Source organism: Artemia sp. Qi Xiang Cuo, chromosome 2 (assembly GCF_049724085.1).
Source record: "Artemia sp. Qi Xiang Cuo chromosome 2, ASM4972408v1, whole genome shotgun sequence".
NCBI lineage: Eukaryota > Metazoa > Arthropoda > Branchiopoda > Anostraca > Artemiidae > Artemia > Artemia sp. Qi Xiang Cuo.
This window is the reverse complement of record NC_142795.1, coordinates 70,433,544-70,459,948: the sequence shown is the minus strand read 5'-3', so window position 1 is coordinate 70,459,948 and position 26,405 is coordinate 70,433,544. Positions and strand designations below refer to the sequence as shown.

Genomic DNA, 26,405 nt, shown 5'->3' with positions numbered 1-26,405 from the left:
ATTGGGCAAAGTTCATAACTTGCAGCCCTTCCCCCGGGGAAAGCGGGGGATTAAGTCATCCTCAAAGACATAGTTATTATATCTTTCGACCATGCTGAACAAAATGGCTACCTCAGAATTTTTCTCGGGCGACTTTGGGGAAAAAGGAGTGGGGGAGGGGGCCAGGTTGCCCTACAATATTTTTGGTCACTTAAAAAGGGAACTAGAACTTTTAATTTCCATTCAAATGAGCTCTGTCACGATATTCTAGGACTACTGGGCCGATACGGTCACCCCTGGGGAAAAAACAAACAAATAAACACGCACCCTTGATCATTCTTCTGGCAAAATATACAAAATTCCACATTTTTGCAGATAGGAGCTTGAAGCCTCTACGGTAGGGTTATCTGATACGCTGAATCTGATGGTGTAATTTCATTAAGATTCTATGACTTTTAGGGGATGTTTTCCCCCTTTTCAAAAATAAGGCAAATTTTCTCAGGCTCGTCACTTTTGATGGGTAGGACTAAATTTAATGAAACTTATATATTTAAGATCAGCATAAAAATCCAATTCTTTCGATGTATCTATTGGTATCAAAATTTGGTTTTTAGAGTTCCGGTTACTATTGAGCCGGGTCGCTCGTTACTTACAGTTCTTTACCATGAACTGTTTGATTAAATTAAAATATCCACTTGGGATGAACTCATTGTTGGAGTATTTGACACACAATATTCGAAAACCAGATAATGCAGCAAAGTAGGGTGACTAGTTTTTACGCTTATAACAGTCAGAGAACCCAGGACTGAGTAATATTTCTTGACAAAACTTTTTAGTCTATTCTGACTTCACCAATGTGCTCACTAAGTTTTATTTCTGTCTTGAGATCCTCTTGACCCCACAAATAATTCTAGAATTGTTCAATCCTTATTTCAAGGCTTGTGTCTTTTCCTCCCACCCAGTTATTGCGTTTTTAGCTAACACTTCTATTTCCGCTGTCCCAACAAAACTGTTACCTAATATTGTTAGCTAACAATTGAACGGTTGAAAAAAAAAAAAAAAAAAAATAAAATGTATGTATGAAATTATGGCGTAAAACAATCGGGAGACAAAATTTTTCACTGGAGATAGGGAAAGGGGGAAAAAAAGTTGAAGTTCATTTGCCAAGATGTTTTAAATTTTCTAGGAGGAACGGGAGATATCCCTTGTCACAATGGGCAGGGATGGATATGAATAATGTTTGAAGTTGGAGATAGCGAAGAACGAAGAGAGGTCATTGGAAGATATCAGCTTCCAGGTGAGAGCTCGCTTAAACACGATGCCTGGGTTGCCACAAGTCGAACTGATTATCACAACCCGAACAAATTTTTTACCGATACAATTTTCGGAATTCGAAAAGAAACACAAGTAGAGGGTACGCTATTGTTACTCGCGGCGTCCATTTATTTTCAGTTTTACAAGGCTTTCAGTAAAAGAGAAATGACACGACGGGCCCACTACCAAAATTGGAATAGATATTTCTTGGCTTTTCATATCAACAGGACTAATTTGGAAATAAACTAAAAAAAAAGCACAGAACTATTTTCTGAACAACAAAGAAAATTAAAAGCTAAACAAGAAAATAAATAGGAATGCAATGCAGGGTCATATCCGGATCGTCTTTTCGAGGGGGGGGGGGCTTTACAAAGGGATTTTATTGGAGGGAGGGGGTTCAATAAAAACTTTAAAAACACATCAAAAATTTGTTTATATAGATTTTTGTTACGTTTTTACGAGTCGGACAAACATTTCGGGGGGGGGGGGGGGGGTTAAAACCCCTACCCCCTCCCCTGGATTCGGCCTTGGTACAATGTAAAGAAGTAATTTTAGTTATGGCTTTGCTAGTCAAGTGACAAAATTAGACTGAAAAGGCTATTAAGTTTAATTAGTCTAATGTAAGTTTTATGAGAAATTACACACTACTCTGGAGTGTATAGTTTTTGGTCTACTTCCATTCAAAACAGACACGCAAATGTATTCTTTTAAATAAATTATCATTGTTTCAAGCCGTGGTTACTGCTATAATTATAATGCCATAGGAACTGAGATATTTTTTGGAAAGAAATTAACAACAAACTTATTGAAAAAAAAGAAAATTAACGAGCACAAACTGAATTATTATTAATGCTTAAAAATAAAAATTGCAAAGCTTTATTGCTCACGAGGCATGAACAAACCAGTGATTGGAATTACTTAGCCTTTCAAAACAAAATGAAGATATCTAATTAGTCTTAACCGAATCAAACTTGTGAAATTGTCTATATAACAAGGTGAAAAAAAATCATAGTAGAAAATTAAAAATATCATAAGGAGTCAAGACAATTGTTTACTAAGAGAACCTGGAAAAGCAAAACAATTACTCCTTTATTGATAGGCATACCCCAACAAATAAATACTTGAACGAGGGCGTAGCAATTACATGATCATCAAATATGTATAAATGTATCAAATAAGTATAAATGTTGAATATAAAAAAATGAAATAAAACAAAATCGTAAACAAGAGAATACCCCTAAAAAAGCTATTTATAAGCAAAAAACATTAAACTGAATTAAGCAAATAAATAACCAAATGTTGTCAAATGAGGCTCATCAGAGGCATACAATTTATATGGATTTGGGCTCTTTGAACAGCAGAATGTAAGTTCAAAAATAAGACGGATTTCAGAACAATATGTTTTTAATTTGAAAAATAGTCTAGCAGTCTTTGGAAAGGAAAAAAAAACCCTCTTATATAAAATCTAGAGAAGTGATTATAACAGACACGACCACAATCTAAAAGCAGTTGAATAAAGAAAAATGTTGGATACCTTGAATTGAAGGAGCTCAGTAGTCCCACAATGAAAACCCAAAACAAATATCCCTTTTCAGAATTAGAGGCACAGACTGTCTTGGAAACCCATTACTGGAAACAGATAGAGCATTTGGGACACTGCCCTTCTAATGCGTTTCTCCGATTTCAGACAGAGTATCAAAATTCACGAAAGATCGGCGGAAGAAGGGAACCATTTATCATTTCTTAGAACGACAGGCACCCCTTTTAATTATTTTAAAGATGGGGCCCAAAAAAGTCTCGGCATGATATTTTTTTAACAATTTGACAATTTATTTATATTTATTACGATATTTGCAGGCTGAGTGGTTAGCACGCTACACTTCAAATTTTTTGTCCGTGAGGACAAAAAACTGAGGACGTGTCCGTGAGGTGTTTGAGTCCTGGTGTCACTGATTATTGTTTTTTTTTAACAAGGGTCAGTGGCTTGGCCTTGTAAGCTCAGCCAGAGTCGACCCATTTTTTAAATGGATACCTCGAGAAATCCGGCGAAAGTAAACACGAAGGGTATGCAAGAGCAGAGGACGGCTGACCCCCATCCCATATTGCACTTCTTGGCTAAAGGGCCATGAGGTGGAGATCAGTACCGCCGGGAAAAACTGATGAAGTCCAATGCCGTATTTTTTATCTTATTTTTATCATGGTGTTTCCTTTTCCAAAGAAGCGTATGAAAAGAAACAACATATAATTTAGTGTATTATCAAGTATACGTTAACAAAACAACTGAACAAAACACGTTTTCCTTTTTGTTTCTTTTCTTCCTTTTTTAATACAAAAATGTTGTAAGATGCATAATTGTCGTAATATACAAATTATTACAGCGAAAAACATCATCGGAAGGATTTAAGTTCCTATGGGCCCCTTCTCTCAAACAGCATTACGTATAAAAAGGCAATTCAATAGACCATCGAGTAAGGAATTATAGTTAAGCATTCAGTTTAAACTGTGCATTGTCGGTACATGAATCCCTCTTGAAATTCGAACAAGCCCTATCTCCACTATCTCCACTGCTGTCTCATAAAATTTGGTTCCCAAGATTTTCACATTAACTAGAGAGGTTACCGAAATATAGCGTATGCTATGGGTGAACGTGATTAGAGTTACTTCCAAACGACGGATAAGAAATGTGGTTTCTGACGCGGTTTGAAGTCTAGGTCCTTCTGACACCAAATGAATCTGAAGAAAGAAAATGTAAACAGAGACATGCCTTGTTTCATGAAAAATAGCCTGTATATCCTTTTTGAAAACCCATATGTGGTCTAGACGCTTTAATGTCAGTTTCAAAAATAACATTTAAGCTTCAGACTTCAAAAATACTAGCAAAAATTTTACTATAAGTTTAATCACAATCATCACTGCTTTATGAAAGCAGCCTTAGAGGAATAAGGTAAGACTTTATTCCAGAAATTTCTTTAATTTTTAGCGTGGAGACACAATTGTTTGAAAATCAATTTTGGATATAGCCTACAATATTTGTTCATAAAAAAAGATTGCTTCCACAGACTTTTGACTTTTTCCATCTTTTGTAGTTACCAATTATGTCTGGAATATGGCACACCCAGAAATCTAGTCTTGAAAGAAGGGGTAGGGGACTAGAGCCAGAAATATGAATCCAGGAATGGTGGTTGAAGTGTAGCATTGTCTACTTTTTCTCAAATATGTAAAACACGTTATTTAAAAGCCAAGACATACAATTAATCAAATAGAGTACCAATAATTGATACTCAAGCCAAATTCTTCTAGTTACATATATCTCAGGGAAAAATTCAGACCCTTAATTCATTGTGTCCGAGTGCCATCTGATTGTGAATTTGTTGTTTTTTTTAGGATGGCATTTATTGTTTACTTTAATTTTAATTCCCTGTATACAGGTTTTTATCTGTGCGGATTATTCGCAACTTACAACTTACATCTTTCTTATATTATATGACGAATTACAAGTCTAATAAGAAAAACAGGTACTCACGCGTTATAGCGACCACACCAAAGAAGTGAAGTTACGTTAATCCTATATACCAAAATATAATGAAAATACAATACTTTAGTAACACAATTATCGAAACTGCAAAAGAGAATTATGGAAAGCAGGTCGCTCTGAACGCATTATATTAAATACCTAACCAACTCTGTATATTAAATATTTAATTAAAATATACATGTATAGTAGTTTATCTCACTAAGATAATTATCCCAGAATGCAGAAAGAGAAACCAGTTTTACTCAGATCAAGAACTTGAGTGTTGTCGCTATAATACGTAAGTACCGAAAAAACTCTTGCGTACAAGAAGATCCGAATATTTAAAAGTAATTTTTATTATGACATGATATTTATTAACACTAACAGTCTTTAAGGGCGACGGTTAATACAAAAATGTAACAAATACAGTCAAACAGCTCGTGGTAACGAACTGTAAGTAAGGAACGACCCGGCTCAATAGTAACCGAAACTCTAAAAACCGGAATTTTGATACCCATAGATACATCAATAGAGTCAAATTTTTATGCTGATTCCAAATATATAAGTTTCATTAAGTTTAGTTTTACCCATCAAAAGTTACGCGCCTGAGAAAATTTGCCTTATTTTCGAAAAAAAGGGGAAACGCCCCCAAAAAGTCATAGAACTTTAATGAAAATCACACCATCGGATTCAGCGTATTAGAAAACCCTACTGCGGAAGCTTCAAGCTCCTATCTGCAAAAATGTGGAATTTGTAGTTTTTTTGTCAGAAGAAAGATCGCTGATGCGTGATTATTTTATTTTTTTTTTTTTTCTTTTATTTTCCTAAGGTTGATCGTATCGATCCAGTAGTCCTAGAATATCGTAAGAGGGCTCATTTGAACGGAAATTAAAAGTTCTAGTTCCCTTTTTAAGTGACCAAAAAAATTGAAAGGCAACTTGGCCCCCTCCCACGCTCATTTTTCCCCAAAGTAACCCAATCAAAATTTTGAGATAGCCATTTGGTTCAGTATAGTCGAAACTCTAATCTAATAAATATGTATTTGAGAATGACCTAATCCCCCAAAAGTTTCCGTAGGAAGGGCTGGAAGTTATGAACTTTGCCCATTATTTACATATAGTATTGGTTAACGGGAAGTATAAAGACGTTTCAGGAGGGATTTTTTTTCTGATGGGGGATGGGTGTCGGAGGAGGGGGCTACGGGGGAAGATCATTCCATGGAGGATGTTTCCTTGGGGGAAGGGAAAACCATGCTTCTTCAGTCAGGTCTTCACAGTCACAACCAGATTACAAATCTTATCTTGGTCCGCCTTGTCTCAAATCGATGGTGTTACATCCTGCTTCTGTTGTTGAAGTAGCCAGGATTGTAAATAGTTTGAAGGGTTCGTCGTCGTCTGGCCCTGACTGTATTTCAACTATGGTAGTTAAATTCATTCTTCCTTCAATTATTTCTCCATTGACAAAGCTTATAAATCTTTCTTTTGAGAATGGGATTTTCCCCAGTTCTCTTAAGCGAGCTCGAATGACTGTTTTATATAAAGGTGGACCAAGAAGTGATCAAGCCAATTATCGTCCTATATCCTTGCTGTCTGTTTTTAGCTAAATTTTTGAAAAGACCATGCTTTCCCGTCTACTTGCTTTTCTAGAGGCTAAAAGATTTTTTCATTATTTTCAGTTTTACTTCCGAGCGAAACATTCAACGGAGCATGCGTGTGTAACTCTATTAAATTTTCTCCACACTGCACTTGACTCTGGTTTGATTCCTGCAGCTATATTCCTAGATGTCTGTAAGGCTTTTGACCCTTTTACTCATGAGATTATGCTGAATAAGCTATCACAAAATGATGCAAGAGGACAGACTCATGCTTGGTTTAATTCCTATTTGTCAGGTAAAACTATCTCCCTAGATTCCCTTTCCCGCTTTTCGTCTAAAGTTGAGTTTAGTGTTCCTCAAGGCTCTGTTCTTGGACCATTTCTGTTTCTAATTTATGTTAATGACCTTATAGTTGCGGTTAAGAATCAAAAACCTAGTGTGCTGTCGCCTATGTCATCCTGAATCTTTCAATGCTAAAAGAAATCCATCGTTTTCGCAGGATGTGGACACTCTCGTTGCTTTTGCTGATGACAGTACCATTGGTACTGTAGTGGGAACTGAGTCTGAGATGCTTCCCAAATTAGTTGACCTTTTTGAGAGAGTTGTTCTTTGGTTTCATGCAAATTGCCTTGCCCTAAATACTGCTAAGTCAAGTTTTTTTTAATTTTTTCCGGTATTTCTCTGGCGTTCCCTGAGTTTTCTAATTTCGAGCCTTTAAGGTGCTCTCTCAGGTGAACCTAAGGAACGATATGTCCGATTTCTCGGTATTCTTCTCGATGAAAATCTTTCATTTAAGCATCATATTGGACTAATTAATATGAAGATCTCAAGGAGTCTTGGAATTTTGAGGAAGCTAAAACGCATTTTTCCTGGATCAGTTTTTAAAATTCCGTTCCATTGCTTAGTTCAGTCCTATGTCTCTTATTGCCTTACAATATTGGTGTCAACTTTCTCTTCTTTTTTGAAACCACTTTCTAAGTTATATGATAAGGCAAGAAGGCTTATACAGGAAACAAATTGTTCTACATCCAACCCAACTAGCCCATTACTTGATTTGCAGTCACTCTACATTCTTTCGTGCGCGTCTTTCACTTTTCATCAAATTCATGCTGATGTTCCCACAGTCCTTCAAACTACTCCTTCTTTCATCACTGATAGGTCTTCGCATCATCTTCGCAATTCAAGGAATATTACTATTTTATTTACTCCATCGGTGAGGTTTGACTTTAATCCATTAACTGCTTGTTATATCGTTTGGAATAGCCTACCTGAGTCAGCTCAAGAATGTCACTTGTTTGGTAGTTTCAAAAGAATTTTAAATTTTTTTTTAATGTCTTCATTTTTACTGTTTAAATTTATTATTTTTTTTTTGGGGGGGGGGTGACCCTTGCCTGTGTTGGAAACGTTTGTTGTGAGGGGTACTGAGTTTGTCTAATATTTTGTGGCTTGGTTTCAAATATATTTTTGGAATCTGGTTTAATTTACTGGATTGTCCTACATCTTTTTTTTTGTTTGGGGGTGGGGGTGGGGTCTCATAAAAATCGTTTTTTGTTTGGGTCTTTTAATTATTGTTTTTTTCTCTTCTTTGTTTTGTTTTGTGTGTGTGTGTGTGTGTGTGTTGAGTCTTTGAAAGGTTGAAATACATTATATTGAAATTACTTCTTTTTTTTTTTTTTTTTTTTTTTTTTTTTTTTAGCATTTATGCTATTTCTGTTTTTTTCCTGGCCATAGAACCTTACGGGGCGTTCTATATTGAAGTGTTTTTATTGTATATTTATTGGTTGAATAAATTTATTTATTGACTGACCATAGGGTAGTCCACGCGGAATAAATTGATTGCGTGGTAGTCCCCTGGTTAGTTTTTGATTTTCTGATTTTTTTTTCTCTTCTTTTTGTATGTGGATTATTGTATTTTATTATTTTTTTCTCTTGTTTATTTTTTTTGTTTATTCATTAATATTTTTTTTTCTTTTTTTTTTCATTTGTGTTGAGTCTCTTAAAGGTGTGAATGTATGATGTTGAAAATGTTTTTGTTTTTTATGTATTTGTTTCATTTTTGTTTCTCCCCTGTTTTTTCCTGCCCATAGAGCCTTACGGGGGAGTTTATATTGAAGTGTATTTTGTTAAGTTTATTGATTGAATAAATTGACTGATTGATTGAAAAAAAAAACTTCCCAATAGCAAATACTATGTGTAAACAATGGGCAAATTGTATAACTTAAAGACGTTTCCCCTGGGGCTGTGGGGGGGGGGGTTATGGGCCTTTCAACTATGATGAACAAAATGGCTATCTCAAAATTTTGATCGGACGATTTTGGGAAAAAGGGGGCGGGGAGGGGGCTTAGTTACCCTCCAGTCTTTCTGGGCACTTCAAAAGGACGCTAGAAATTTTAATTTCTATTCGAATGAGCCCTCTCACGACATTCTAGGACCACTGGGTCGATACGTCAACCCTGGAAAAAAACAACAAATAAACACGCATCCGTGATCTTTCTTCTGGCCAAAAATACAAAATTCCACTTTTTTGCAGATATGAGCTTGAAACTTCTAGAATAGGGTGTTCTGATACGCTGAATCTGATGGCGTGATTTTCATTTGGATTCTATGTTTTTTAAGGGGTGTTTCCGTCTTTTTTTGAAAATAGGCAAATTTTCTCAGGCTTGTAGTCTTTAATAGGTAAGACTATATTTAAGGAAGCTTATATATTTGAAATCAGCATAATAAGCCAATTCTTTTGGTATATCTATTGGTATCAAGATTCCGTTTTTCAGAGTTTCGGTTACTATTGACCCTGGCCACTCGTTACTTACAGTTGTCTACTGTAAGTACCCATTCCTCTCTATTACACCACCCCGGAAAAATTTCATCCCTCAGACCATTTAATTTCCTACAAAAACCCAAAACATAGACTATGTCATCCTCCTCATCTCCACATGCAGAGCAAAAGTAAGGACCTATCTTCGACTTCGCCTTTCCCAGATACTTCGTCTTATCGCCAAGTGGTAAAAGTTGGTATGTTTAAATTTAAGTACTGATGCAAATACGTATCCCTAAAACCATCCTAGCAGTGGCGCCAATTCACGAAAATCTTATGAGGAGGATGGGGGGGGGAATATACCTTTTTAGTAACTAGGAGGGAGCAAATCTATCATTAAAAAAAAAAACGGAAATACCAAACAAAACATTTTAAAATATATATATAGTTCCAGAAAAGGTATTTTTCAAATCTAGGGAGGGTAAAAAATGTAGGGGGCATAGGCCCTCTACGCCTCCCACCAATGGATACCACTTGATGCTAGAGTCTCTATTCTAGCACAAATAAAAATCATTTTTTATGAAACCTTAACCCTTCAACGAAAGGAAATGAAACTTCGGAAGTACAAGTACACACCCAAACGCTTATCAAAAAGTTGCGAGAGAAAGCTAAAGACAAATTTCCTTTTCCTAGCAAATATTCTAATTATACAACATAATGACTGAAGAAACAAAAAGACAAAGTACCAAACGAGCCTTTGGCCAGTGAATAGCAAAACTAAAGCAGACACTGAGATAAAAACTATTCCTTGGAAGTACTCAAGAAATACAAAAAAGCCACTTTGTGGTAACGGAAGAGAAAAGCTGAAAAAGTCAAAATAAAGCTGGAACACGATGTTTTGTCTTTCTGTGTCTCTTGTTCTGTCACAAGCTTCTTCTTTAAATAAAAGTTCTTTAAATAGGAATAAAATCCTTTTAATATACAGTGATGATGATAATAGTGATAGAAATTCACCAAAAAAATTACCAGATGTTTCGGTCACATATATAGTGATCGTCATACTTTTACTACTGATAACGGTCACTGTATATGTGGCCGAAATATCTGGTATTTTTGTGAATTTCTATCACTGTTTGTGAAACACTGTGTATCAAAAGGATTTTTATCCCTATTTGAACTTTTATTTATCGTCATGGAAAGGCAGTGTGGTCTCCGAAATTATATAAGATTATTCTTTTAATCTTATCCAAGATCCCCGTTATTATTTTATAGTTAATACTTGGACAGCAAACCTTTGTTGGATACTATAACTTCAAGGGTGACTTTTCGAGGATATATGAAACAGCCGAATTATGTCATGTGCTTAAACAAACAGGTTTCACCACAAATCTCTCGCGAAGAAATGATACACTTGGTTGGAAATAATTCCTAGTTTTAATAGCAGCATTCTTCAAACGTTTCATAAGAGCAATTTTCTCAAAGTTTTCTGTTTTTCATTATGAAAGATAAAAATACAACTGCCCAAAACCGATAACAAGGAAGAAAAATATGATTGCAACAAATGACCTAAGGTCAACAAAAATAGGGATAACACAAAATGAACGGCGAATAATCCAGTTCCTTTATTTTTCCAACATAAAAGTATGTAGGAGAGAGGGGGGGTCAGATATATTTGGTCTCCCTGATTTTCTATAGCTTTCATGTAGGGTGTCTGCGTCTCTATTTTGAAGACCCTCTTCCCACTGAAACAAATATCTCCGCGTTTTAGCTATTTTACTATAAGCCTTCCTGGACGTTTAAATGATAAAAAAAATAGAAGAAATATATTAAAGCAGAAATATGAAAAACCTAAACATCAAAATGAAGATTAGTAAACAATAAACAATCAAGTGCCTGTAAAACAAAGAAAATTAGACTTATAGGACTTAAAAAAGGCAAGACATCCCCTAGAAATCAGCAAATAAGGTCACGAACAGCTCCCATAAAGGTTTGAGCGTCAGTTTTAATCTCCAGATTTAAAAGTTTTGTTTTGATTCGTTGAGGTTTTTAAAGGTTCTATTTTAATTCTTTACTAATTTTATCAGAGTCCAAACTTTTACTGTACTTATTTTTTTATTTCAACATTAAAAGCGCCTTCATACAACTACAGGAAACTAACTCCTTCTTGGGATGAGCTAGCCAATAGAGATTCATCGTAGCCCTGGCCTAACTGTAGCATATTATATTTTCCCGTATTTTGGAAAAGTGCAGTTCAAAAGTGGCAAGTTTAAAAATAAAACCTTATAAAATAGTCACTCTTCAGGCATGCTGTGGATAAAAATATATTTTCCATCTCTCCCTCCAAATGCAACTCTCAGACCCAGCTCACTTCTCGAACATGGAGATTTGCCCATCAGTTCACGATGGTAACCAACCCCAACAGATGAATACAGTAGAAAAAATCTTGCTCACCTAACAATTGTTTTTTTTTTTCCTTTATGACATTCCTAGTAAAGACCCTCTTAGATTTTCTAATTGGTAGTTGGTTCAGTGTTGAATCAGGAGTTTAGAATAGTTATGTTCTATTCCTGTTTATGTGGATTATTTTGGTCGAGTACGTTGGCAGGGAATTTATGAGGGGATTGCACTAGTGAAAAATGAATTTTATTTGTATTTTGAAAGTGAAGTGCCCAGAATTGGCGAACATTCAGGATCTCGGGAGAGTCTTAGGCCCGAAAAACTAATTTTATAACCTGTATTTTAGAAGTTGGAACCATAAAAGGAAAAAAAGGACACATTTTGAAATTTATGACATAAAATGAAACATTTCACAACTGGATATACATTTTGGTAAAAAAAAATGCCACCTTTTACCAAATTAGTGCTTCTTCTACTATAGGTTACTATAGGCAGCGACGCAGCCTATAGTAACCGAAACTTCAATATCCGTTTCGAAAAACGATCTGGTGAGAATAATTCTTTATTCAAAAGTGATTCAGGACGGAAACTATTACACAGGTTTACCTTAACAGTAAAATTTATCCAAACAATGAAACCTATTTGACCATTTTTTGGAGTTCCACAGACGCACTATTCATATGGACCATATCGTTTAAGAGTACGGGAGTTCGGTCTTGCTGAACTGCAGACTCGTAAGCGTCTATAAGTATTTTAATTAGCTCTAATGGAACGCCGTCCCTCGTCAAGATCTCCCCAAGTTTGGCTTTCGTAAAGAAATTGAACCCAGCAATGAAGTCTATAAAAGCTACTATGATTGACAGGTATAGTATCTTTTTTTCAACTTCACACATTCGTTGCTACATTAGTGAAAATGTAAGTCAAAACTGCAACCAAATCAAGATTGGGAATCGCCGAATAAAAAAAATATATATAGGATATATAATATTACACTAATAATTTTGCTCTAAGAAAGTAGACTAATTAGAAATAAAATTTCAACTAGCGGTATGGAAATGGTCCAAGCAAGTTATGTAAGTTGTCTCTCTCCCTCTCACCACCCAAAAGAATTGGATTTTTTTAATTTTCCCTATTGTATCTTATACTTTTCATATAATGTGTCTATTGTTTGTTTATAGTCAAAGTTGGGTACTTATCTAGAATCCAGAAAACATGCGATAAGTGAATTTTCGTTAATGCCAATGAAATAAAACAAAATGGGATGAACATATAATAGTTCAGAAACAAATTTGGGCCACATATTGGCACATTAAGGAGGGGGGGTAAAGCATAGCATGTATTAAATATGTAACGTAACCTAAACCAACCTAGGGACCTTTTAGTCCCCCTAAACCCCAAAAAACTAAAGTTTAAATATAGATCCTGGAGTATGAAAACCCTTTATTTATACAGTGTCTCATATAAGCACCGGGTAATGCCTATCTGATTTTCGCAATACAATTCTCGCGTGTTTTCTGGATTCTAGACAAGTGCCCAAAGTTGTTTCCCCCTAAAATCTGCTCCATTTCCTCGAAAACTTTCCTGCGCTCCTATCTGATCAACTACACACACAAGGGACATTAGCCCCTCCTTAAACCTATAAAATACTATGATTTTCCTGATGTACTTTATTTTTCAAGTGATTAGTATTTTTCTTGGTTTTATCGACATCCTTTGCAAATATGAACCCACTAAAATGAATTCCTTTTTACGTGCCTAATATGCATAAATGTTAAAATGTGAATTTTAACACATTTGCAAAGTTTCCTCTGAAACTAGCAATTCTGTGACAAGTCTATAGCTTTAACTTTCACAAAAAAGGACAAGAAACTTCTATTATTGGATTAATCAGTCTCATCTCAAATCTAGTCCTGGGATTAGGGAAGACGTAGAGATAGGCACTTATAAGGCACCTTTCCAGACCCTAATTAGACTTTAGATCCATTCTTGAAAGTTGCATTCCCCTTAAAAGATTAATTTCCCATTGAAAGGAGAGTCGCCCTTCTTGACTTTTGCCCTGTTACATCAAACAGTTCGTGGTAACGAACTGTAAGTACGGAGCGACCCGGCTGAATAGTAACCAAAACTCTAAAACTCTAAAAAACGAAATTTTGATACCAATAGATACATCAAAGGAATCAAATTTTTATGCTGATTTTCAGTATATAAGTTTCATCATTAAGTATACAAGTATAAGCTGTCCCCTCCTCAACGCCTCGCTCTTTACGATATAGTATGACTCAGTCTCACAACTTTATTTTACAAAACAATAAAAAACTTTTTCTTAAAGCGCGAGGCGTTGAGGAGGGGACAGCCCCTTTCATATATGGAAAATTTCTGTTCGTTTTAAGTTTTAATATCGCTCATTACTTTCAGTTAAAAAAAAACCTGTTTTTTTAAATTAAATTATGCTAGAATGGAAGGAAACATGTTATTCTGCAGGTGATTCCCCTTGTGAATTAACTATTGTAGTAACAAAATCTTTACATCATTCATTCAGCATAGCTCTATCTAACAGATTTTTGCTGTGGTTTAAGTCCAGTCAATATTTACTCGCTTTTTATAAAGATATCTGAAATTTAACTTTTTTTTCTTTAATTAGACTGGGTTAAACAAGGAGAAATTACTGTCCATGCGGAACTCTTTTCTTCCAATCGATTTAATTGCGAACAAGCAAAACGTACTTGTGTATTATATGGCACATACTCGAGAATTTGGATTTACAGATCAGACAATAACTGATTTATACCTGTCAATATTTGAGGAAAGTTAGCTTAGGCTCAGTTGAAATCTACGTTGTAGATAATATTTTTGTTAAATATTTAATATATAGAGGTGATATTATGTTTGGTTTTGGTTAGGTATTTAATATAATGCGTTCTGTCCCCCCCCCCACCATAATTCTTTGAGTAGTTTTCATAATTTTTTTACTAAAGTATTGTTTTCATCATATTTTGGTGTATTTTATTAGGATTAGGACCTAACTTCACTTCTCAAGCGTGTACCATATAACACACAAGTACCAAGCAATATAGCAGCAAATTCAACGGATGGAAATTTCATTACGTAAGCCTATATAGAATTTGAGGTACACATTGGACCATTTGGAGGGAGGCAAAGCTTATCGGTTCGCCTTAAATCACGACATAGGTAAGTATTTTAGAGTGCTTTAATGTAGTTCTCAGAATTTAATAGTGTTTCCTTGTGCAGAGTGGAAACACAGCAATAATGCAAAAAAAAACCTATACAAATCTTTTAAGAAGAGCTATGTAAGCGAAATTAAGCAAGAATATTGGGTATAGTCGCGCTTAAAGGTACACAGCGGCTATAGACAGCAGTGGCGGATCCAGGGGGAGGAGGCGCCCCCCCCCCTATCGTAGTCTAAAGTAGTGTAATTTACTTAATTAACTCAAGTTTGCGTTAATTAAACTTACTCCTAACGCATTATAGAACCAACCTATTTTGCGTCCCCCCCCCCCATAATTTTTTAATCGGATCAACCTATTTTGCGCCCCTCCCCCCTAAAAAAAATCCTGGATCCGCTCCTGATAGACAGTCGAAGGAATGCAGTGATGGATACCCGTAAAGCCGGTAATTGTTATCTAAATTGATCGAAGAGCGTGGTTTCTCATTGAATTTACAATATTTAAACTGTTTTTTTGGGGGGTTTGGGGGGGGAGGGTACCGCGGTTAGGTTACGTATTTAATATATGCTATGCTTTACCCCCCCCCCCCTAATGTGCAAATATATAGCCCAAATTTGTGGTAAAGTTCTACCAAATCATATTATTGAGTTAGGACTAAAGTGAAAACACCATTCGATGTCTTTCTTTAGTCTAATTACGAACGAGATCAGAATTTATATTATACTTGAATTGCAGCCCCCCCCCCTATATGTCCCAAGTCAGGGTTGGGTTAGGTTAGCTATATATAGGGGGGGGGGGCTGAAATTCATTTCCGATAGAAATGATTATTATATTCGTAATCAGCATAAAAAAGGCGGTAAATATCTACCAAATCATATTATTGAGTTAGGACTAAAGTGAATACACCTGATTATGCTAATTACGAATATAATAAGCATTTCTATCGTAAATGAAATTTCAGCCCCCCCCCCTATAGGGCCTATGCCAATTCAGGGTTAGGTTAGGTATAGCCGATATTAGGGGGGGGGGCTGAAATTCATTTCCGATAGAAATGCTTATTATATTCGTAATAAGAATAAAAAAAGGCATCGAATGGTGTATTCACTTTATTCCTAACTCAATAATATGATTTGGTAGATATTCACCAAAAAGTCATCGAATGGTGTATTCACTTTATTCCTAACTCAATAATATGATTTGGTAGAACTTTACCAAATTTGTTTCTAAACTATTATATATACATCCTAGGCTATTTTTTTTATTAGAATTAACCAAACTTGACTTCTTTCGTGTGCACCATTAAGCCCAACAGTACCGAATGTTGTTATTATAGCAGTTGGTTCATAAAGAGAATCCGACCGCATATAATATAGCCATGAGATATAGTTCACTAGGTCTTTCCAATTTAGATGGATACCTCTATAATCAGCTCAATAATATCAACGTAGGCATACATACCACCAACAATGTTATGCACTATCAAACAGTTTTAAGACTACTATTGGATTGGAGTAAAATAGTAACACTAATGAAAGTCCTTGACAGAGATTCCGCAACGGAATTTGATCAGCATCAACACACTCGTAATGATCTTATCGATAGCACTTTGTTCATACTACCAACGGCAAATCTCAAATTACGCTCTTGTAGTAAGGCGTCTTTCATCTGCGTCACTAAACTGACTAAAGTAAAAGTGCCTTTGAAAGAATTAAATACAAAAAAACAAGCTTTTTTAACTGAAAGTAAGGAGCGAAATTAAACTTAAAACGGACAGAAATTATTCCGTATATGAAAGAGGCTGACCCCTCCTCAACGCCTCGCTCTTTACGCTAAAGTTTTTTATTGTTTGAAAAAAAAATAGAGTTGTGAGAAAGAGTCCAAACTTTAGCGTAAAGAGCGAGACGTTGAGGAGGGGACAGCCCCTTTCATATACGGAATAATTTCTGTTCGTTTTAAGTTTTAATGTCGCTCCTTACTTTCAGTTAAAAAAAAACTAGTTTTTTTATTTAATTTTTGAACTTTTTTGAATTAATTCAGTTTTTTATTTTGGCTCACCGTACATGAATAATTAAAACAAAATTTGCATATTAATTTTACTTTTATTTGGTTAAATGGCTTTCTCCAAAGTTATTTAATTTTATTTACAAACGTTTTTATTAGTAATAAATAAATGTAACTTACGAATTAACATACGTAACGACCTTCTATATTCACATTTTGAATTTTGTTCGAATCAAGTTCGAATTTTGTTCCAAGTCTTTAAAAATCACCCCTTAATCACAAAGGCCGTTAATTAGAATAAATAGCTCTTATGAAAGTACTAAAAAATCATTGGCTGAAAGAGCGAGGTATTGACTAGGGGGCGGACCCAATCATAAACGTAATAATTTCTGTTCGTTTGATGTTGCTGCTTACTTTCAGTTGAAATTTTTTTTTTTATTAATTTCTGATCTTTTTTAAATAGTGCTGGGAAATCCGGCGTCCCCTTCATAGCAATGTCCCTTTCCCCATGAAAACTTCCTCCATGGAAAGATCCTTCCAAATAACCTCCGGCCCACCCACCCCCCCTCCCCCCACTACCAGAAAAAATCTCCCCTGAAAACGTCTGTATACTTCCCAATAACCAATAAGGCTATATGTGACCGTTGGGTAAATTTCGTAACGTTGAGCCCTCCCCCCAGGAAATTGGGGGATTACATTATCCTAAAAGACATAGTGTTATATTTACGACCATGCTGAACAAAATGGCTATCTCAAAATTTTGATCGGGTGACTTTGGGAAAAAATGAGCGTGGGATGGGACCAGGTTGCCCTCCATTTTTTGGTCACTTAAAAAGGGCACTAGAATTTTTAATTTCAGCTCGAATGAGCCTTCCCACGATAATCTAGGACCACGGGTCGATACGATCACCCCTAGGAACACACACACAAAAACAAAAAATAAACACGCATCCGTGATCTTTCTTCTGGCAAAAAATACAAAATTCCACATTTTTGCAGATAGGACCTTGAAACCTCTACAGTAGGGCTCTTTGATACACTGTATCTGATGGTGTGATTTTCATTAAGGTGATATAACTTTTAGGGGATGTTTCCCCTTTTTTCAAAAACCAGGCAAATTTTCTCAGGCGCATAACTTTTGATGGGTAGGACTAAAGTTGATGAAACTTATATATTTGAAATCAACATTAAAATCTGATTTTTTTTTTTTTTATGTATCTATTGGTGTCAAAATATCTATTGGTATCAGTTTTTATCTGTTGTATCTATTGGTATCCGTTTTTAGAGTTTCGGTTACTATTGAGCCGGCTCGCTCCTTACTTACAGTTCGTTACCACAAACTGTTTGAAATTGTTCACGCTACCAACGGCAAATCTCATATTACGCTCTTGTAGTAAGGCGTCTTTCATCTGCGTCACTAAACTGACTAAAGTACAAGTACCTCTGAAAGAAAACATACAGGAAATAAATGTACTTACCTGAAATAACAGAGAGGGATCTTAATTTAAATAACGATAAAGACCACAATGCCTCTGCCTCATTTGAACAATAAAGAGAATAACGCAATGAGGTAATTTTATAGACCGTGAGTTGTAGAAGAACACTAATTGAACATTTCACTACATGTCTAAAAGCCGTCCTCAGTAAAATAAAGATAACATTCAACTTATGATATAAAAACGTCCTAACATTTTTACAAAAGCCAGAGAATTATTTCTTTAACAGTCCTGAAGTTAGGACTGTTTTACATATGGTTTTAATTCTCTCGTTTTTCTTGCTGGTAAAATTTTATTAGGTACTTATGCATTATAACTAAACCAGCGCTATAGATTGTACAAAAAATCTGGACACGAAACCAGACAAACGGGTATTTGCTAAATAAATTGATGGCAAAGCGTGGTTTCTCATTGAGTTTACAATATTTAAACGATTGATTTTGGGGGTTTAGGGGGGAGAAGGTACCTAGGTTAGGTTACGTATTTAATATATGCTATGCTTACCCCCACCCCCTAATGTGCAAATATATAGCCCAAATTTGTTTCTAAACTATTACATATTCATCCTATTTTATTTTATTTCATTAGCATTAACCAAACTTGACTTCTTTCGTGCATAGCGCTGGTTTCGTTATAATGCATAAGTACCTTTTATTTTGCCGTTCCACTTTTTTGTTTCGCCAAGAATGAGTATTAGACAAGTATAACTTACACTTGTAATTTTTTATAATTTAGACAAGTATAACAAGTAGTAATAATTTTTCGTCTACAATTCACCGACTGCGTTATCCTATGCAGTCAGATTTCCTTGTCTACATTTCCTCATTGCGTTATCCTATATGTTTTTCGTAAGAGAGGCACTAACTCGGAAGAACTTGCTCAAAGGAGGGGGGGTCGATAATAGCACTATTTCATCTCATCTCTTGTTAGGGGAGCCCCTTCTGACTTCCCTGGGATATCTTGAAGACCACGGAGATAGGTAAATTGGCAACAGACCATCAGGTTTGGCACCCCAAATTGTCACGGTTTCCCCGTTATTCCTTTATTCTTTTCTCGCGATTAAATAAAAAAACATATTTTTTTTCTACTAAAATTAAGGAGCACCATTAAAACTTGAAACGAACAGAAATTATTCCGTAAATGAGGGGGCTGCCCCCTCCTCAATACCCCACTCTTCACGCTGAAGTTTTCAAGAACTTTTAAAAAGATTCTGATTTTAATTACACGGCCCGATTCAAACAGTTCGTGGTAACGAATTGTAAGTAGGGAGCGATCCGGCTCAGTAGTAACCAAAACTCTAAAAAACGGAATACCAATAGATACATCAAAAGAATTGGATTTTTATGCTGATTTCAAATATATAAGTTTGATCAAGTTTAGTCTTACTCATTACAAGTTAAGGACCTGAGAAAAGTTGCCTTATTTTCGAAAAAAGTGGGAAACACCACCTAAAAGTCATAGAATCTTAATGAAAACCACCATCAGATTCAACGTATCAGAGAACCCTACTGTAGAGGTTTCAAGCTCCTATCTGCCAATATGTGGAATTTGGTATTTTTCCCCAGAAGGAACATCACGGATACGTGTTTCTTTATTTTGTCCCAGGGGTGATCGTATTGACCCAGTGGTCCTTGAATATTGCGAGAGGATTCATTTGAACGGAAATTAAGTTATAGTTCCCTTTTTAAGTGACGAAAAAATTGGAGGGCAACTAGGCCCCCTCCCACGATCATTATTTCCCCAATGTCACCCGATCAAAATTTTAAGATAACCATTTTGTTCAGCATAGTCGAAATATCTAATAAGTGTGTCTTTGAGGATGACTTAATCCCCCACAGTCCCCGGGAGAAGGGCTGCAAGCTATGACCTTTGCCCATTGTTTAACCATGGTTATTGGGAAGTATACAGATGTTTTCAGGGGGGATTTTTTCTGGTGGAGGGGTCGGCGGAGGGGGTTACGTGGGAGGATCTTTCCATGGAGGAAGTTTTCATTGGGGAAAGGACATTTCTATGAAGGGGCGCCGGATTTCCCAGCATAATTTAAAAACGATCAGACACTAAATAAAAAAATAAGTTTTTCCAAATGAAAGTAAGGATTAAAACTTAACATTAAAAACTTAAAACTTAAAACGAACGAAAATTATTGCATATATGAAGGGGTTCGCCCCCTTGTCAATACCTCGCTCTTTACGCTAATTTTTTTTTTTAGTACTTTCAAAAGAGCTATTTATTCTAATTAAACGGCCTTTGTGATTCAGGGGTCATTCTTAAAGAATTAGAACAAAATTCGAACTTAAGCGTGAAAAGCGAGGCATTGAGTAAGGGGCAAACCCCCTCATATACGTAACAATTTCTGTTCGTTTTAAGTTTTAATGTTGCTCCTTAATTTCAGTTGAAAAAAGTTTTTTTTTTATTTAATTGTTTCAGGAATCGTTCTTAAAGAATTACGACACAAAGTCGAACTTTAGCGTAAAGAGCTAGGTATTCAGGAGGGCCTCCCCTCATATATGGAATGATTTCTGTTCGTTTTGATGTTGCTCCTTACTTTCTTAAAATAGCAACATCAAAAAAGAAAAAAAAAGTTCAAAAAAATTCTAAGTCCAAAAAGTTGGAAGGCCAAAAAAATTCGAAGTCCCAAAATTCTGAGGGCAAGAAATTCTAAGTCCCCAAAAAAAATACTAAGTCCAAGAAAAGGGGGCAAAACGTTGGGGGAGGGGTATCGGGGGCCCCTTGGACGTTGGGGTATGGATGACCATAAGTTCCCTCTAAAAAAAATGACATAGCAACTGATTCATTGGTGACATCTTATCGCTGGTTTACTTTACCCAAGCACATGTCATAAGAAAAAAAGGGGTAGCAGGTTTGTAGCTTTTTTATTCATTAAAATTCAGCTCGTATTACAAAATGCGTCCGATTTACTTTACCCAAGCGCGTGTCATAAGATCAGTTTCATTCAACCCAAATAAAAAATTTATTCATACAATTGTCATGATCTGAATATGTGCTCATGTAAGTACGCAAATGAGGTTTAGCGTATACGCAATGGGGTTTAGGGTATATTTTTTAGAGCCTCAGGCTGTTCCCTCCGGAGTATTGTTCCCTCCCTACTCTCGCTCTTCACGGTAAAGCTTTTTAGTACCTTTATAAAAGCTTCTTATTGTTCTAATTAAACAATCCTTGTGTTTGAGGAGTCGTTCTTAAAGAATTGGGACAAAAAGTCAAACTTTAGCGCAAAGAGCCATTGAGGAGGGAGAGGGCCGCTCATATACATAATAGTTTCTGTTCCTTTTCAGTGTTAATATTGCTCCTTACTTTCAGTTGAGAAAACTGTTTTTTCTTAATTTAACTTCTGATCGTTTTTTAAATAATGCCGGGAAACCAGGTTCCTACTCTACGGAAAAATCCCCACGACAGAAAATTCTCTAGACAATTCAATCCCGGTGAAAATTTACCCAGAACAATTGCCTCTAACATGTTATGTTAAAATCGAGTCGTTGAAGAGAAAGTAATACAAGCAAAAAAAAGTTTCGTACAGGAATTCTAAAAAATCCCCCCAGTGTAAAATTTCCCCTGAAAAGGGTAAACTTCTCAATAAAAAATACTATAAGTGAACAATGGGAAAATTTCATAACTTAAAGACCTTTCGCCAAGGGCTTGGGGGAGGGGGGTAGGTCATGCTGTTTCTACAGGCATAGTTATTGGGGTTTTCAACTATCTCAACAAAATAGCTATCTCAAAATTTTGATCGGACGACTTTGGGGGAAAAGGAACGTGGGAGGAAGGGGGCTACCTACCCTCCACTCTTTTTGTTCACAAAAGGGCACTAGAAATTTTAATTCCCGTTCGAATGAGTCCTCTCCCGATATTCAAGGACCTTTGGTTCGACACGACCAACCGTAGAAGAAAAGACAAAAAAAGGAGCAATAAATAAACGCGCATCCGTGATTTTTCTTCTGGCAAAAAAAACAACAAAATTTTACCTTTTCCAGATTGGAGATTGAAACCTCTACAATAGGGTTCTCCGATAGGTCAAATCTGATGATGTGATTTTCATTAAGATTGCCCGACTTTTAAGGGGTGTTTCCCCCTTTTGCGAAAATCAGGGAAATTCTCTCCGTTTCGTGGCTTTTGATGGGTAACACTAAACTCAATGAATCTTATATATATGGAATCAACAAAATAAGCCAATTATTTTGATGTATCTATTCATATCAAAATTCCGTTTTTTTAGAGTTTTGGCAACTAGTAAGTTGCGTCGCTCCTTACTTACAATTTGCTACCATGAACCGTTTGAAAGAAATTTCCCTGAAAAAGATAACGCCTTATGATTTCCTGTAAGAGAGGCCTGAAATGTCAAAATCAATTTTCGGGATGTTTATATTTTTTAGGGGAGGATTCTTTAGAAAGACATTACTCCTGGGAAATCCCCATCCCTCCCTCCTTATACAGTTAAGCATATGATATGATATTTAGTACCAAAAAAGAGCCACCAGGCCATTGCAACAAACAAAATAATACTAAAAGAACAAATAGATGAACATCTGATTAATATAAACAGATTTACAGACAAATTAGCCAGCAATACCTTCAATTTTTAGTGGCTCTATTTAACTTGAGGAGACTCCCAAGCCAACTTTAATAAATATAAATTTAATTTTATTATCCCACCAAGAATATTTCTGCAACAATAGGGGGGACGCTATTCCCTTAGGATCCATGCTAAAAGCTTCAACCAAATATATTATTCCAAATTAGGGATGTGGAGGAATATCCACCCTCCATATTGATCAGAAGAACCTCTCAAAACAGTTGGAAAACTTAGCTAAAACCAAGTCACTTTTTGAGGGTTCAATTACCCTCTCCTCTCGAAATAATCCACTTTCCTTCAACCCAACCCAATAACCGGTGTTCAGTAACATAATACTGCATACCCGTTGGTACTTCAGCATGTACATTCTATGTAACAGCTCTTCAATTTGTGTGGACTTTATAGCTGTGTTGCCACTTATACATACCGCAATTTCGAGAGAAATGCCGCACTTTTTTCTGATCATACCGCAATTATACCACGAAATGACTTTGATCAGCGTATTTATACCGCGAAATGACTCTTATCACTGAATGTATACTAAGTAATGTCACTGTACGGGAAAAGGGACAAATGTTTGCTCTCGGCTCCTAATGATATATGGTTGGATAGGCTACTGCGGAACTCGCGAGAACTCTAACTAGTAATTAACGTGCTTCCAGCAGCAAATATTTTACATATCAGTCACGTGCCTGAATGAAAGTAATTTTCAACCATTAATATGGTAAAGGTGTACAGACACTGCAAAGCAGAGCGAATTAGTATTACTAGAATTGAGTAAATAAGTAGTCCCGGGCTACCCTATCTTGCTTCTTTTGGGGATTACCTTTCTACTTTTACAGCCTAATAGACTGAACAGTATACAGTAAAAGAAGTTCTTATAAGTATGTGTGAAATTTGGAATGCAGAACAATGGTTAAGAAATAAAATGTTATTTCACTTAGAACTTAATACTGTATTCAAATATAGGCTAGCACTCATTCCTGTAGAACATGCATTCCAAAATTTTGAAAATTATCTATTGTTTAATTTCTACCTGATTTCTTACTGCATATTATTCATTCAAATCAAATGTGAATGCGAAGTTTCAGAGGTACTGTCCAGAGAAAGCGGGTTATAAGCCACTTATTCCTTCTTGTAGCCTAGGCTGTTTCATCGTTCCATTGGGCAGCCCATCTGTAACCTTTTATTGTCAGTGGTTAATGAAAATACATGGATTGCTTCGTCTTCTCAGACTCTGCCACTTGCTCATCACTTTTCCCAAAAACGAAAAGGAAGCCATAAGGCTTGTCTCATTTCTCGTTGAACATGATATACCCTATTCGGCTACTGACAACTTGCTGAAGTTCGTGAAAAGTATGCCATGGCCGGATTTGCTGAGCCATGCTAGTCTGATCTCTGGCATTTCATTTCATGAAAAGTTTCTTGTCAACCTAAAAACTAGCCTTTTCTCAGTGGACATTGATAAGACAATAGATCAGTCTGTAGCCAAACAACTCTGTTTGTGTCAGTTTCTGTAATGTCATAATGGATTTACTGGTAGATTTGCTTGCTCTGTTAGAGTTTAATCATGGATCAGTATCTGTTATTTTCAGTCAATTAGTTGGAGGGATATACTATGCTAAGAAGATGGGCGTTAACATATAGAACTAGATTGGAGACTGCACCATCAATGGGAATAAATCACTTAGTCAAGAGGTTTGTTGAAGAAAAATGACCATGGGCTACAGTTGTGAAATTTAGCTGTTATCAATATACCCTGGTTGCAAGTTACAATTGTAAAAATCTAAAGTTATAATTGTTATAATTGTAAAAAATCTAAGAGTCCAGAAGATTCATGCGAAAATTTTTGCAATCACTTTTAAAACAATGCAAAATTACAAGATGCATATAGAAATGAATATATCTGAGTCTTAACTCAGGTGGAACAACCCATATTCCTTGCTTTGGCTCCCACCTGTTGGCTTTCATTTGAAAACTCTACAAGGCGTATTCTCGAGTTCTGGGACAATCCCACGTTGTGTTGAGACTCTTTTGTTATTAAATGTCCCTCATGTGAATATCAAACCAATTCTAGAGCGTTTTTGCTTCTCTGAAAAGATAAATGACTTCCTCTATGTTTTGACCCCTTTAGTTACAAGCTAAGAGTTCCTAGTCATCAGTAATTATTTTAATGAAGAAGATATACCTCTGGCATTTGGAATAAGAGAAAGATGGACCACGAATGGCAGTTCATGTTGAGTGTAACTTTATCTGAAGGTTTGAATCTTGAAAATTTAGACAACTTTGACATAGTGGTGTATTGGTGCCATATCCTTACACTAAAATCTGCCACTGGAGCAGCAATGTTTCCAAATGTTTCAAAATTGATACAATTTTTCTTTCATTGCCAATATCAAATGTCATTGCTGAGTGCCTTTTTTGGTTTTTAGAGGTAGTCAAAACTGACATGCAAAATCATCTTAGTCTAATAGAACATCAGCAAAATCATCTTAGTTCAATAAAACGTCAGCAAAATCATCTTAGTTCAATAAAACGTCAGCAGATTCACTTGCTAACTCTTGTGTTAACATTAAAAGCAGAATGTGGTCTGAACCGTCAGCAACAAGGTAGGTCAAGTCATGATAAGGGGGAGGTAGAACTTTGGCTTGTTAAACGTGTACTTCAAGCGAACGGTAAAATAGCCTCAAGTAACAGCACTGCTGTGAATCAAAATGTTTTGTAGTGTTGCCAATGAAGGTCTTAACGAGCATGAATAAGCTGTCTGAAACCGAGTAACCTTTGTCTGCCAATGCGAATGATTCCTTTTAAAGTTTTAGTAACTTTAATATGATAATTGTCATTAAAATTTAGTCGTGATCATAGTAACGCTCTTTTGCTGGCCATTTCGTTTTCTGTTTTTCCATCTCTTTTTCAGACAATGCCACATCTCTCGATCACTATACACTATTTCTCCCATAAAAGCTGCAAGAGTTACTTTTGGTATAAAAAATGGCCTTGAGGTCACCACAAACCCAGTAAGTGCGCATGAAGCTAGATGCAACCTTTTCAGGCCTAGTTCTCATGTCTCCAAATACTTTCAACATTTGATTTCGATCAGTCATTTTAACTAGGATTTGTCCCGGTGATGGAGTCAAGCTTCAGTAAAAGAAGGGGGAGGGGTCAAGAAACAAATTTTCAAACACTTATGTCCTGGGCACTTATGTACACAAAGGTGTAACTACCTTTTTTGCTTTTGGGCGAGGGGAAGAGTAAAAATATGCTGACGAATCAAAAACCAAACCATGCTGAGGATTTTTTTAAGCAAGTAAATAATATGCTCGCTTGAAAAGTTGAAAATTGAAGAAAAGCATCATTGTTTATTTAATTTCTGTTCATTTTAAGTTTCATTTATACTTTAATAACAAAGTATTTTTTTTTCGTTTTAAGCATGAATTTCATATTCAATCTAAGCATTACTCGTTTTGAGATCTATTTATTCATTTATATTATTACTTGTTGTATGTTTTTTGCTATGATTGTATTTAATTTCTGCTCGTTTTGGGTTTCATTTATTCTTTAATAGTAACTCTGGTCGTTTTG

The 26,405-nt window shown here is 35.7% G+C and overlaps 1 protein-coding gene across 4 annotated transcripts in view; it reads right to left on the bottom strand.

Moving 5' to 3' along the window:
* Positions 1-26,405, bottom strand: part of LOC148955565 (cysteine and glycine-rich protein 1-like) — a 121,666-nt gene that overhangs the window by 82,947 nt on the left and 12,314 nt on the right. Inside the window, exon 1 of one of the 4 annotated variants that reach the window (XM_089102851.1) lies at positions 16,197-16,322. The exons of 1 other annotated variant lie outside the window; for it this stretch is intronic. The gene's annotated coding sequence lies outside the window, so the exon portion shown is untranslated. Of the gene's footprint in view, positions 1-2,827; positions 2,949-3,912; positions 3,927-16,196; positions 16,323-26,405 lie in introns of those variants that run through there. 2 more of the 4 variants (XM_089102868.1, XM_089102843.1) reach the window with 2 other exon arrangements.